Source organism: Nannospalax galili, unplaced genomic scaffold, assembly GCF_000622305.1.
Source record: "Nannospalax galili isolate Female #2095 unplaced genomic scaffold, S.galili_v1.0 scaffold538, whole genome shotgun sequence".
Classification (NCBI taxonomy): Eukaryota; Metazoa; Chordata; class Mammalia; order Rodentia; family Spalacidae; genus Nannospalax; species Nannospalax galili.
In genome coordinates, this window is record NW_008343842.1 from 166982 (window position 1) to 182570 (window position 15589).

Here is a 15589-nt window from a genome sequence, read left to right on the forward strand (position 1 = left end):
AGGTGCTTCTGTTTTCTTGTTGATTTATTCTTGTTTTTCTTTTTGTTTTGTTTTGGGTTTTGTTTTGTTAAGACAGGGTCTCTTGTAGCCGAAGCTGGCTTTGAACTTTCTATGTAACCAAGGGTGACCTTGAAATCCTGATCCTCCGGCCTTCACCTCCCAAGTGCTGAAATTACAGGCATGTGCTTCTATACCCAGCCTTTATTTGTTAAAGGAATGGGTAGTTATTAAGCCTCTACTGTATACCATCCACACTGCTAATGGCTGGATATACTTTGGAGAGCAAAGCAGGCAAAATACTAAAGCCAGATAAGGTGGTGCATACCCCTAATCCCAGTATTGGGAAGACCAAGGCAGGAGAAGCATGAGTTCGAGGCCATCTTGGATTACATAGTGAGGGCTTGTCTCAGAGCATAAAGACCTACGTTCGATCTTCAGAACTCACATAAAAGCTGAGCATGGTGAGGTGAGCTTGTAATCAATCCCAGCACTGAGGAGGCAGAGACGGGGTATCCCTGGGGCTCACTGGCTAACCAGTCCAGCCTAACTGGTGAGCTCCAGGAGAATGGGAGACCTTGTTTCAAAACAGGGTAGACGATGTTTCTGAGGAATGACACCCAAGATTGTCCTTTGGCCTCCACATGCGGGTATGTACACACATGTGCACATTTACCCACATGCACATGTGCACCTTCACACATGTGAACAAATACCCACACATATGTACACACAGAAAATGATAAACAATAAAATTAATTTTAATAACTAACCAAATTAAAGCCAAAATCGATCTTTACCCTCATGGCAGCCACTATAGGAAAACACAATCACAGTATCTGTAAACTGGCATCCCCATGTTAAGACAGGATGGACAGAAGTAAATGGTGGAAAGGGCAGGAAGGAGGCAGAAGCATTCCCAGCAGAAGGCTCCTGTGGGCCCTGCTACCTTGGAAGTATGCGGATTGACTCAAAGCAGGATCTGAAATTTCATCTTGAAGAATATCCTCCATCTTCTCTTCCAGCATCATCACCATCATCACCAGGAGCTTCATTTACCAAATCATCACATCACCACTCACCACCACCAGCACCACCGTGACCTCCTCCACCATCACCACCACCAGTACCATCATGACCATCACCAGCATCACCATTACCACCACCCCATCACCACCACCAATACCATCACCATTACTGTTATGGGTTGAGTTATATCTCGCCCCCTCCACCACAAAGATATTAAAGTCCTAAATCCCAGTACCTCAGAAATGTGACCCTGGAAACAAAGTCTTTTCAGGTAATCAAGTTGAGAAGCAGTCACATGTATAAGCCCCGTTCCAACATACCTGGTGTCTTTATTTAAAACAGGAAATTTGGACACAGAAAGAGACACATCCAGGGACACCTCTGTGTATATACAAAAGCAGAGATCAGAGTAATGGGTCTACAAACTAAAGAATGTCAAAGATTGCCAGGAGTAGGAGAGAGCCACCAGTCTGTAACACAGCCTTGGAAGTAACTTGCCAATACCTTGACTGTGGATTCTAGCCTCTAGCACTGTGAGATAACTTTCTACTCGATTTTCTGTGCTTTGTCCTGATACCTCTGGAAAGGAAATTAAACCTCCATTATCACCAGCACCATCAGCATCATCTCCATCACTATCACTATCTACATGAATCTGCAGCCTTCTCAGAGCTGGGGATGTAGCTCAGTGCAGAGCACTCGCCAAGCATACAAGAAGCCCTAGGTTCAATCTCAGTACTGCAAATATGCGCCTTTTTTTCTCCCTATCCCCCAGCTGTCTCTGTGTCCTCTGCTTATGTCTTTATGTTGGGCAGCTGCTCTGATGGAGGGAAGCCCTCAGCCTCCCTCCCACACTTCTCAGATCCTCAAGGACACACAAAGTCACTAAGGAGCCTGTAAGGGATCATGGACTAGGACAGTGGCCATATATGCAGTTCTGCCCTAAGTTCCCAATCTACCCTTTGCACTTAAAGTCCCTCTGTCCTTCCAGAAAACACAGTCCTGGGCCTGATGCCAGCAACCTTCAGCAGAGGTGTCAGTCATCTTTAGATGCCGCACTCAGGTAAACTATAGAGGATTTTATTGCTGCAGCTAACCTGGGGCATTAACCAGGTACACAGTAATCATGACTCAGAGGAATAAATCTGAGCTGCGTGTAGGTATTAGGAAGGACTGGCGAGAAAGAGCTTGAGGCGTTTAATTTGCCTGAGTAATAAGGGTCCGTGGTCCTCTACCTTTCCCAGTGTTCCTGGCACCATACTAACATATCAACGGCTCCATCTGTGTTTGCTGATGTAGATGACCTCTTTCCAATCTAACCAGAGTCGCTAACTTGTTTTACAGGGTTCAGACCCAAGGCCTGGAGCTAAAGAAGGACTGTACCACCGAGCTATACCCCTGGGATAGCGCTCTTAAAATTCTTATCAAATTTACTTGCCTTTCCCTACTCTTTCCCATCTTTATCTTAAGATATTTTTGCTTATGGAAAGAGTAAGTAATAAACAGTTTCAAAAGCACTAACAAAGCCAGGCGTGGTAGTGCATGCCTTTAATCCCAGCAGGCCAGCCTGGTCTAATAGGGATTTCCAGGCCAGGGAGACCCAGTCTCAAAAGACCAAACCTGGGGCTAGAGAGATGGCTCAGGGATTAAGAGCACTGGCTGCTCTTGCAGAGGACCTGGGTTCAATTCCCAGCACCCACAAGGGGGCTAGCAACCACCCATTAACTCCAGCTCCAGGGGACTGGACACTGTCTTCTGACCTCTGCGGGCATTGCATGATACAGGTGCACTTACACACGTCAGGCAATAACACTCATATACATAAAATAAAAATAATAAATAAAATACTTTTAAAAGACAAAACAAAACAAAACAAAAACAAAAACAGGGGACTGGAGAGATGGCTTAGTGGTTAAGAGCACAGGCTGCTCTTGCAGAAGACCCACGTTTGAATCCAAGCACTCACATAATGGCTATCAACAGTCTGTAACTCCAGGTCCAGGGGCTCCAAAGCCCACTTCTATCCTCTGTGGCCACTGTGTGGCACGGGTGCACTTACATACATGCAGGCATAACACTCATACACATAAAATAAAAATAAATAATAAATAAATAGAAAATTAGTTTAAAAATTTAAAACCCTCTAACAGTCTTTTGGGATTTGAATCTGTAATTTTGTTATCATCATCATTATTACTATTGTGTATGTACACATGTGTTATGTGTACATATTTGTGTGGGTATGTATGTGCACATATGCATGAGGGTGTGTGCATGATGTAGAGGTCAAATTCAATATCAGGTATCTTCCTCAATTGTTCACCACCTTATTTGGTGGGGGGTGTTATTTTTTATATTTTGCATATTAGTGTTTTGGCTTCATGTACATAAGTGCAGCACATGCATGGCAGTGCCCATAGAGGCCAGAAGAAGGAGCTGGATCCCCTGGAGCTAGAGTTATATACAGTCGTTGGTTGCCATGTGGGTGTTGGAACTGAACCTGGGTCCTCTGCAAGAGCAGCCAGTGCTATTTACCACCAAGCCAGCTCTCCAGCCCCCTCCACATTATTTTTTGAGACAGGGTCTCTCATTGAACCTAGAACTCACCTGCAGCGCCATGGAGGCCAGAAGAAGGTGTCAGATCCCCTGGACCTGCAGTTATGTGATTGTGAGCAACCCATTGGGGTGCTGGGAACTAAACTCTGGTCCTCTGCAAGAATCGTATGTGCTCTTAACATTGAGTCATCTCTCCAGCCCTTGACATTTTGATTTTAAATTTTTATTGACTTATTTTTTTATGTGTATGAGTATTTCATATGCATATATGTAAGTACACCCGTGTTGTGCCATACCTGTCACAAGAGGCCAGAAGAACTGGTGTTACGGACAGTTGTTAGCCGCCATGTGGGTGATGGGAACTCAAGTCCTTTGCAAGAGTGGTCAGTGTTCTTAACTCCTGAGCCATCTCTCCAGCCTCCTCTCCCATGAAGTTTCATTTCTAAATAATAATAGTCTGCAGAGCCTATATGTTTCTATAAAGATGGTGGCTATTTGCAGAGCTCTTTGTGGTTTGCAGATTCTACTGTTGTAAAATTTATTGAAGTTGGTCTTTACACCTGTTAAACAATGGGTGCTAAGGTTCCAATGTGGTTTGTCCTCCAAAAGTTTATGTGTTAGAAGCTTGGTGATCAGTGTGGTGATATGAGAGGTGATGGAGGGGGTTAAGAGCAGAGCCTAGCGGAAGGTGGTTAGGTCATTCTGGGGGTATCCTTATATTCTCTCTTCATTTCTGTTGCTGTGATAAAACACACTAACAAAAAGCAGTTTAGGGAAGAAACAGTTAATCTGGCTCACAAGTCTCTGGTACAGCTCGTTATGACAGGAAAGTCAAGGCAGGAGTTACAGCATCACATCCACAGTCAAGTGCAAAGGTGGGATAAAGGTATGGGTCCTTCCTTGCTTTCTCTTAGCTAACTTTCTCCTCTCATACAATTTACAACCTTCTGCCTAGGGAATGGTCCCGCCCACAAAGGGTGGCCAACCTGATCTGGATAATTCCTCAGTTATGACTTTCTTCCCAGGTGATTCTAGGTTGTGTTGACTTGACAGAACTAACCAGCACACCTTGTAAGAGATTAATGCTGTCTTCCAGAGTTAGTTACTGAGAATGAATTACTATATAAAAGCAAGACATCCCTCCCTCTACTTGTTTCTTGTCTCACCCAGTTCTCTCCCCTCCCTCCCTCCCTCCCTTCTCTCTCTCTCTCTCTCTCTCTCTCTCTCTCTCTCTCTCTCTCTCTCTTTCATAACCCCTCCATTCCCATTTCTCTCCAGCAATGACACCATGGGCAACTTACACAGGTGCTCTGTTATCAGGCTTCCAGCCCCAAAACTTGTCAAAGTAAAACTGTATACAAATGACCTTGTTTCTCTTTGGATATTTTGCTACAGAAAACAGACATCATATTTCGCATCTAGCTGGGCTTTTCTCCCCTGAGCTAACAATGGATGTGCTTTATCTCTGCAAAGTATGTGTCCAGTGTTGGTACCACGAGTTTTGAAGAACACAGTAGTAGAAAGAAAGGCTTCTATCAAGAAGAGGTTTTTCCATTCACTGGGGAACTAGCAAACATACCTGGGCCACCCTGGGAACATGGGAGGATGTAAACGCAAAGAATCTGTTCAACAAGGTTCTTTCAGTGATGTTCACCATGCAGGCAGGTTGGAACAGCTCTTCCTGTATTGTGTATCCCATGCCTGCCCAATGCACACAGCTTTCAAGATGCACACTAGTGGGGACACTGGGGTGCAATGGAGGAGGACAAGTTAGAACATGATATAATGACACATACACACCAAAGTGCCATAATGAAACCCATTACTTTCCATGCTAACTTAAAGGAAAAAAAAAGAGGGGGTTTAGGGATGTAGCTATATTGCTAGAGTGCTTGCTTACCATGTACCTAGTCCCGGGTTCCGTCCATAGCACTGGCATCCCCAAACTGGGTGTGGTGGCACCTGCTTGTAATGGCAATGATTCAAAAGGTGGAGGGAGGTGGATCAGAAGTTCAAGATCATCCTTAGCTACACCATGAGTTTGAGGACAACCTGGACTACCTGGAAAGAAAGAGAGAGAGGTGAGGGGAGAAGGAAGGAGAAAGAGAGAAAAAAAAGAGAAAGAGAACAGAAAGACAGGGAGAGAGAGGCAGAGAGAGAGAGAGAGACAGAGACAGAGACAGAGACAAAGACAGAGACAAAGAGGAAGCTGGGCCTTTTTAATCCCAGCACTCAGGAGGCAGAGGCAGGTAGTTCTCTGTGAGTTCAAGGCCAGCCTGGTCTACATTGCGAGTTCTAGGCAAACCAATAGACAAACCAAAATAGAGAGAAAAGAGCAGTAGGAAGGATGGCACACACGCGCCCATCATTGGGTCCCAAACCACACGCTTCCCTCTGTCCTCTCTTCTCCCAGTGGAAACCGTTTGTCTCAGGAATTTCTACCTAACCCTCAAGATGAAAAGGGACCGATAATTTTGTAGCAAGATCTTAGCCAGTAAGTACACTCCAATGCAAGAGACCGTTTGAACAGGGTCCTTCCATATGGCCATGTGCTCACCCAAGGGCACATCCCTGAATGGTGAGACGTGGGGTGCACGGCACCCTGGCTGCCCAAGTCGGAAGGCTTGTCTCTTAGGCACATCCTGCTCTTTGGTCACAGCTGCAGTTTGACTGAATTGCTGTTAATTGAATCCTCTTTTCCAGTAACTCACATGCCCACTGTGGAGCAAGGACACGCCTGGAATGAGAAGTGGGTTTAGCCTCCGCCTGAGTTGAAAGACAACTCAATTAGTCCAAGCCGGTGACGGTTGCTACACCGAAATGTCCCATTCCAGCCCAGTCTGGCTCTCTACATGTTCCTGTTTGTTTTTTTAAACTTCAGCTCGGGCTGTGACTCAGTGCATGTAATTGAAGGCTGTTTCAGTGCCAGGCCTCCGTCCACAGGGCTTAGTCCTGGTCTCCTCAGTTCCTGTTTCAGTCCTGGATCTGTCTGCATCTTTCTTTTCAGGGGAACTTCTTCCTCTCTAGGAGCTCTGAAGAAAACCCAGGCTGCTAACATCTTGATTTTTCTAGCCTGGAATAGGAGGAGGCAAAGTGATCCTGCTTGGAAGAAGACAGCTCCCAGCAGGTGCACCCCCACACCCTAAATCTGCCTTTTCAGATTCCTGAACTCCTAGTCTCTTATTCCCCCAGCTCTCTGGGCTTGTTCCCCTGAGTCAAGAGCACTTTACACTTAAAAAGCCCTCAGTTGTTGGCACTCAAGCCCACTGTCCAGGTTCCTTTCTTCACGGGGGCCCAGTGTGTAATGGCTGCAAACCTCAGCCTCCTTGAGAATGTATGCAGCCTGTTGCATATGTGGGCTGCCCTAAGGAACCCTGGAGACAGTTTTCTGGTGGCTATTCATAACTCTGATCTCAATGCTGTCCCCAACCTAGAATTCAAACAAGTATGTGGGATGCCTTTGGGACGCCTCAGGGCACAGCGAACAGGGCACAAGGTTCACACTGACCGGGTGATCATGTCCATTTGCACCACGCTACAGAATAAAAACCTGATTGAGGCCCTGTGTGGAGTCAAGTCCAAGTTCCCTGGCTGGCAGAAGATCCACTTCTCAAAAGAAGTGGGGAGTTGGGGCTGGAGGGATTGCTCAGTGGTTAAGAGCACTGGTTGCTCTTACAGAGGACCCAGGTTCAGTTCCTAGCACCCACATGGTGGCTAACAACCATCCATTACCCCAGTTCCAGGGGATCTGAGGCCCTCTTCTGACCTCCACAGGCATTACACAACATGGGTGCACTTACATATATGGAGACAATACACTCATACACATAAATAAAAATAACAAATAAAATATTTTAAAGAAATAAGAGGGGAGCCGGGTGTGGTGGCACACACCTTTAATCTCAGCACTTGGGAGGCAAAGGCAGGTGGATCTTTATGAGTTTGAGGCCAGCCTGGTCTACATAGCGAGTTCCAGGACAGCTGGGGCTACAGGGAGACCCTGTTTCAAAAAGACCAAAAAAATAAAATAAAATAAAAAATAAGTGGGGAATGACCAAGCTTAATATATGGTAACTGAGTTATGGCTTACTCTTGATGGCTGTGGGTCAAATACATCCCCAGTCATGTCCCCTAGACAAATGGCAGGCAGACCCAAGCTTTCTAATGATTTCCCCTGTTCTGAGTCCCACATCCCACTGGTTATGTTCACTAATAAATCTTACATCCAGTCTACCTTAAAATAATTTTTTTTAATTAAAAAAAAAGGCCCAGGACTGGAGAGATGGCTCAGTGGTTAAGAGCATTGACTGCTCTTGCAGAGGACCCGGGTTCGATTCCCAGCACCCACATAGCAGCTATGAACCATCCTTAACTCCAGTTCCAGGGGAATCCGAAGCCCTCTTCTGACCACCGCAGCATTATACAACACGGGTGCACTCACATACATGCAGGCAATACACTCAAAGGCCCAGGAATGGAGAGATGGCTCAGTGGTTAAGAGCATTGACTGCTCTTGCAGAGGACCCGGGTTCGATTCCCAGCACCCACATAGCAGCTATGAACCATCCTTAACTCCAGTTCCAGGGGAATCCGAAGCCCTCTTCTGACCACCGCAGCATTATACAACACGGGTGCACTCACATACATGCAGGCAATACACTCATACACTTAAAATTAAAAAAAAAAAAAAGCTCAATGAAGTTGGGCATGGTACATATCTATCATCCCAGCACTTGGAAAGTAGAGGCAGGAGGATCAGGAGATCAAGTTTATTCTCACTTACATAGCAAGTTTTAGGCCAGCCTGGGCTACATGAGTCTCTTTCTGTCTGTCTCTCTCTCTGTCTCTCTGTCTCTCTGTCTGTCTCTCTCTCTTTCTCTCTTTCTCAAACACACACACACACACACACACACACAAATCCACAGATGAGCCAGACCTCAGGAGGTTGAGGCAGAAGGATCATGAGTTCAAGACCAGCCCGGGCTACATGATTAGCACCTGTCTCCAAAACACAAGGGCTAGGGCTGTGGCTCAGTAGTAGAGTGCTTGCCTAGCACAAACAAGACCCTAGTTCTGTCCCAGCACCACGACAACTTAGAAAATACCCCAGGTATACTCGTCATCACCATCATCCACCATCCATCCACAGTATGCCTTCTTACATGCCAGAGTGCTGGGGTCACAACTGTGCACCACCACACCCAGTATATGTGGTGCTGGGGATCAAACCCAGGGCTTTGTGAATGCCATGCAATCGCTCTACCAACTGAGCTACATCCCTAGCCTCTCCAAACCCCGTTTTAAATCTTTTTAATGTATAAGAAATAGCTGTTCATTGAGAGGACATTGGAACTTAAGTACCATACATGATATATGTATTATTTCCTTCTTTGCAACCTGCCTACTTATCCAGTCAGGAGGAATCTTGTCTCTCTCTTTGCTTCTAGATTGTCCTACCTCCAAAAGGACCTTAACCCTCACCTTCTGCTGATGGTGAAGACCCCCTGCCCCCAACTTTCACCCTGGCAAGGCATCCAGCCCCTATCACCAACCCAGCCCCTGGGATCATCAGTCACTCAGGTGACAAATATTTATTGAGCACCTATGCTGTGCCTGACACTAGGGATACTGGAAGACAGAACAAAGAGACACCTTGTTTCAAAGAGTCTCCAGTAAGCAGGATCTTTCCTTCAGCACCTGTCTGAAAAGAATGCCTCTCTACTGAGTCCTGGTCTCAATAATTTTTTCTTGGTAGTCCTGGGGATTAAGCCCAGGGCCTTGAACATGCTAGGCAAGCACTCCACTGAGCCATATCCCTAGTCTTGATTTTGTTTTTCTGTTTTTTAAGCCAGGGTCTCCTGTAACCCAGGCTAGTCTCCAGCTCTCTGTATAGCCAAGGATGACCTTGAGCTTCTGATCCTCCAGTCTCTACCTACCAAGTGCTGAGATTACAGACATGTAGCTACCACAGCTGGTTTATGCAGTGCTGGGAATCAAACTCAGGGCTTCATGCACCATGAACCAGGTAACAACTAAGCCACATCCTCACCATCCCTACCCCTGTTTTAAATATAAGCCACAGCTGCTTGTTGAGGTGACACATTAGTCCATGGTTACTATACAAAAGTTAGATGCTATTTCTTGAAACCAAAATCACTCATATCTCTGTCTCTCTTCCGACTCCCCCTCCAAAAAATATTTTTGGTCTTTAGTGTATTTCTTTGTAAACATTTTTCATTTTCCTATCTGATTTTTTGAAACATTGCTGATAATTCTTCCCACTTTTAACTTATTTATGTGTTTAGCAAATATTTCCTTGGATTCTTATTTTTTAATTCACAAAATTGGACATGTTTATACTGCACAATATGCTGTTTGGGGATATGCATGCATTATGGAATAGTTAAATCAAGCCAATTAGCATGATTACCTCATAGACTTATCATTTATTTATGCTAGGAAGATTTCAGGCCTGTTCTCTTAGCAATTGTGTTACTTACTTTTCAGCTGCTGTGATAAAATACCACAGCCAAGGCAACTTATAGAAGAAAGAGTTCATTTGGGCTAATGGTTCCAGAGGGATGAGAGTCCATCATGGTGGGGAGGCATGGCAGCAAACAGCAGGGACCGTGGCAGGAGGTGGAAACAGCTCACCTCTTCAACCACAAACAGGAAGCCAGGGCAAACTGGAAACAGGATGAGGTCATGAATGTTCAAGGCCCGCCCCCAGTGACGCATGGCAGCAAACAGCAGGGACCGTGACAGGAGGTGGAAACAGCTCACCTCTTCAACCAGGGCAACACTCATATGCAAACTGGAAACAGGATGAGGTCATGAATGTTCAAGGCCCGCCCCCAGTGATGTGCTTCCTCTAGCAAGACCACACCTCCTAAAGGTTCCATGACCTCCCCAAACAGTGCCACCAACTGACTGAGCATTCAAATATTTAGGCCTATAGAAGACATTTCTCATTTAAACCATCATACCAAACTTTTTAAAAGTTATTTTTATTATTGCATTGACTGTCATAATGTGAGATATTTGCAATTTATCTAAATTCACACTTTTCTTTTTTTATTAGTAGTTGTCCTGGTTTGTTTCTCCACTGCAGTGACAAAACACTCTGACCAATACGAATTTGGGGAGGAAAGGGTTTATTTTATCTTACATCTCCTGGGTCACAGTTCATCAGGGAGCCCAAGGTAGGAACTTGGCAGGAACCTGGAGGCAGGAGCTGGAGCACAGGCCATGGAGGAATGCTGTTTATAGGCTTACTCCCCTGGCCCCCATCAACCTGCATTTTTATCCAACATAGGCCCACCTGCCTGGCATGGCACCACCCACAGTGGGTGGGTTGGGCCCTCCCATATCACACAACAATCAAGAAGATGCCCCACAGACATGGCCACAGGCCAGTACAATGGAGGCAATTCCCCAACTGAGGCTCCCTCAACCCAGGTGTGTCAAGTTGACACTGAAGCTATCAGCACATTAGTGTATACCAATTGTTCAAAATAGTGGGTTTCATTGTGTCATTTTTATGAACGTATATGTCTCTTAACATTTGTTGGCTTGGTTTGATTTTGTGGAACAGGCTCTCACGTAGCCCAGAGCGACCTATGCTGCTGAGACTGCTCTTGAACTTGTTTTAATTTAGGATTTTTTAATTATTTAATTAGTTATTTTTATTTTATGCATATGAGTGTTCTGCCTGCATATATGCAAGTGTACCATGGGTGCGTAATGACCACAGAGGCCAGAAGATCATCAGATCCCCTGAAACTGGAGTTAGGGTTGGAGGTTAGCTGCTATGTGGGTGCTGGGAACTTAAAGCAGGTCTTCTGCAAGAGAAGCCAGTGCTAACCACTGAACAATCTCTCCAATCCGGAAGATTCATTTTTATTTTCAACTAGTGGGGGGGGGCACATAAGTGCCTGAGGAGCCAGAAGAGTGTGTCGGATCCCCTGGCACTGGGGTTACAGGCAGCTGTGAGCTGCTATGTATGGGTGCTTGGAACCAAACTTGGGTCTTCTGCAAGAGCAGTATGCATTCTTAACCACTGAGTCATCTCTTTAGCCCTTTGAACTTCTGATCCTCCTACCTCTACCTCCTAAGTGCTAGGATTACAGGTGTGCATCACCATCCCTAGCTGTCTTAGCAATTTTCAAGTATGTAATATATTGTTGCTAATTATAGTGCTCATATATATATTTGGTTTATTTGTCTGGGGTGCTAGGAATCAAATTCAGGGCCTGGCCCATGTCAGGCAAGAGTTGTACCACCAAGCTTCATCTCTAGTCCCAACACAATATATGTTATTAAGCCACCATATGCCAGGCACTGGGCTAGATGCCAGGGAGACAAAGCACAGACTAATGGCAGAGACAGAGGGAAGACTCTGAACTGTAGCTGTTCTTATGAAGCAAGAGTGAGGGACGCAGAGGACAAATGATGGGGTATAGGACTTGTGGGGAGACAGGGAAAGGTATTTCTTAGACATGTAGGACTTACCAAGGTGAGAGGATCTTGGGAAGATTTTAGAGAGACAGAAACTGAACTTGAAGGGCAGAACTGATTTACCCATTAGCTTTAGCAGATGTGTGCCCAGAGCCCGCCATACTGAAAGGCACTGGTGGAAATGTTTCAATGTTTTCTGAGTAGGTGGGATGATTTTAATGAATGTCCCCCATAGGCTCAAAGTATTTGAATACTCTGTTCCCAGATGGTAGTGATGTTTGTGGAGGTTTAGGGGGTGTGGCCTTGCTGGAGGAAGGCTTTGAGAGTGCTTAGCCATGCCCCTTTTTGGTTTCCCCCTCTTCCTCCTAACCTGTGGATGTGAGCCCTCAGGTTTCTGCTCTGCAGGCCTCCCCATCATGATGGACTCTTAGACCTCTGGAGCCATAGGCCGAATAAACTCTTCCTTCTATAAGTTGCCTTGGCCTTGGTGTTTTATCACAGCAACAGAAAAGTAACAAATACGGGGGAATTGAACCTTTAGGTTGAAGAAAATGCTTTAATATATAATATTCATGTACCAATCTTTTTTCAGATTTGTTTTTATTTTTAGTTATGTGTATCATGTGTGTCTGTGCATGGTATTTGCACATAAGTGTAGATGCCTGTGGAAGCCATTGGATCTTCTGGAGCTAAAGTTAGAGGTGGGTGTTGGGGAACCCTGCATCTGTTGGACAGCCCCCGTTAAAGATGATCTTATCAAGATTGTTCTGATGTGGGTACTGGGAACTGAACTTGGGTCTTCGGCAAGAGCAATACATACTCTTAACCACTGAGCCATCTTTCCAGTCCCATCTTGTACTAATCCCTATGTTAATGAACCAGACTCCTTTCCACCCATCATCCAGTGAGCCAGTCTCAGAGTTTTGCAAAAGAGAGTTCATGCAGTATTCATAAGAGAACCAAACAAGAGGAGAGAGAGCCCTGACCTCAATTTCATCTTCCCAGGACAGGACTCAGGGTGCCTAGGGAATGAAAAGCCATGGTCTGAGACATAAGAGAAGGTGATGGGAAATAAGGGAAAGTGAGGCACTGAAAAGTCTGCACCTGTGCAAACAGACTTCATGATTTCTCACTGAACAAGTGTTCGGAAAATGCCAGGCCCTCTGACATCAAAAGGTCACCCACTGGACTCCTCCAGGATCACTTGAGGGCATTGGTGGTTTCCACCAGTTGGAGCCAGATAAGGCTATCTCCAAATCCAAACAAACAAACAAACCCAACTTACTTAAAACAATAATGACTAGGTGGTCACACCTCAGAAATGTTATCTAGAGTCCAGCTGACACAGTTCCAAAGCTTTCCTCACTTTCAACAATGTGGTTTTTGGCCTCTACAGGTGTGTGTGTGTGTGTGTGTGTGTGTGTGTGCCTACATGTAGGCCAGAAGTCACCCTCAGGCGTCATCCCTCAGGTACTTTGTTTTTTTGTTTTGTTCTTGTATTTTTGAGGCAGGGTCTTACTGTAGCCCCAGCTACAGTAAACCAGGGTGGCCTCAATCTTACCTGCCTCTGCCTCTCAGTGGCTGGAAGTAAAGGCGCACGTGCCACCATGCCTGGCACCACTTTGTTTTCTGAGACAAGGTGTCTCACTGACCTAGGACTTGCTAATTTGGCTGGAGGGCCAGTGAACCCAGAGAGAGACATACCTGTTTCTGCCTCCTCAGCACTGTGATCCCAAGCCTATGCCACCCAGCATGCCTGGCTCACATGGCAAGCACTTTACAGACTGAGCCAGATCCTCAATCCAGACCTTTATATTTTAACTAGGGAGGGGGAGTAGTTCAAGTGTCTGAAGAGAGAAAAAGTCAATTTCATAATGAGGACCAATTTCTTCCATGCTAACACTTTCATAAAATGTCCTTAAAGGGGGGATGGGGGGTTGCTGGAGAGATGGCTCAGTGGTTAAGAGCATTGGCTGCTCTTGCAGAAGACCTGGATTTGATTCCCAACACACATATGGTAGCTAACAACCATCCATAACTCCAGTTCCAGGAGATCTGACACCCTCTTCTGGCTTCCACAGGCACTACATGACTCAGGTGCACTTACATATATGCAGGCATAACACTTATGCACATAAAAATTAAAAAAATGAAAATAAATAAAGCAAGCAAATAAATATCTTTATGAAGGAAGGGATTTTCTGAGGCTAAAGTGTCTGTGACCTATGAAAGTCAGAGACAGACAGAGAGAGAGAGAGAGAGAAAGGGAAGAGATGGGGAGAGAGAAGGAGAGAGGAGAAGGGGAGAGAAGAAAGAGAGAGAGAGAGAAAGAGATTGAGAGAGACACAGAGAGAGAACTGGACAGGCAAGGTGGCTCAGCAGGTAAAGGCACTTGCCACACAGGCCTCATAACCTGAGTTCATTCCCTGAATTCACATGTGGTGGTTTGAATGAGAATGTCCACCACAGGTTCCAAGTATTTGAACCCTTGGCCCCAGTTGGTGGTAGTGTTTGCAGAGATTTGGGGGTGTGACCTTGCTGGAGGAATCATGTCTCCATGAACAGGCTTTGAGAATGCATAACCTTGCCCCCGTTTTCCAGTTTGCTCTCTAGTACTTGAAGATGTGAGCTCTCAGCTTTCTACTCTGGCTGCCTCCTGCCGTGCATCCCCCGACCCAACCCCCAACCCGGTCACAATGGACTCTTATCCCTCTAGAACCATAAGCCCAACACTCTTCCTTCTGTACGTTTCTTTGGTCAGGGTCTTTTATCGTAACCACAGAAAAGTAACTAAATACACCAAATAACACACACACACACACACACGCAAGTGAACAAATTTAATTTAATAGAAAATCAAAAACACAGTGTGGCCCTGAAGTGAAGGTCATGGAGGTCAAAAGGTTATAATGGGTTCCCAGCACTCAGGAGGCAGAGGCAGGTGGATCTCTGTGAGTTCAAGGTCAACCTGTTCTACATAGTGAGTTCCAGGCCAGCTGGGGCTACAGGAAGACCCTGTCTCAAAAAGACAAAAAAAATTTTTTTTAAAGTTACACTGGGAAATGATGGCACCAGAGACCTAGTCAGTGCTGGCATCAGAGACCACAGTCCAAGTGTCATTTATCTTATGAGCAATAGCAAGATAATTGAAAAACATTTTATTTAAACAAAAAATCCAAAACTGCCCTTAGGGAGGGTTGGGGGCACATATGGTGGCTAATCCCAGAACTCAGGAGGCTAAAGACATCAGATCATGAGTTTGAGGCCAGCCTGAGACCCTGTCTCAACCAAGCAAACTCAAGCCAGGTGTGGTGGAACCTGCCTGGCCTGTAATCCCAGCCCTAGGGAGGTAGTAGGAGGATCAAAAGTTCAGTGTTCCTGCAGCTTGCCAACCAGACTCTGTTTCCAAAAATAAGATGGAGAGAGTGATTGAGGAAGACACTCAGTGCTGACCTCTGGCCTCTGTATGCACTGACACACACATGCTCAAATTAATATGTATATACTCAGAAATGAAGGGAGGGAGGGAGGGAGGGAGGGAAGGAGGGAG

At 45.6% G+C, this 15589-nt stretch overlaps 1 non-coding gene across 1 annotated transcript; it reads left to right on the top strand.

Moving 5' to 3' along the window:
* Nucleotides 1-6829: 6829 nt before the first annotated feature.
* On the top strand, nt 6830-6968 carry LOC115071551. The gene has a single exon (XR_003850647.1). It is a non-coding gene; the product is annotated as a small nucleolar RNA SNORA70 (small nucleolar RNA).
* The last annotated feature ends 8621 nt before the right edge of the window (nt 6969-15589 follow it).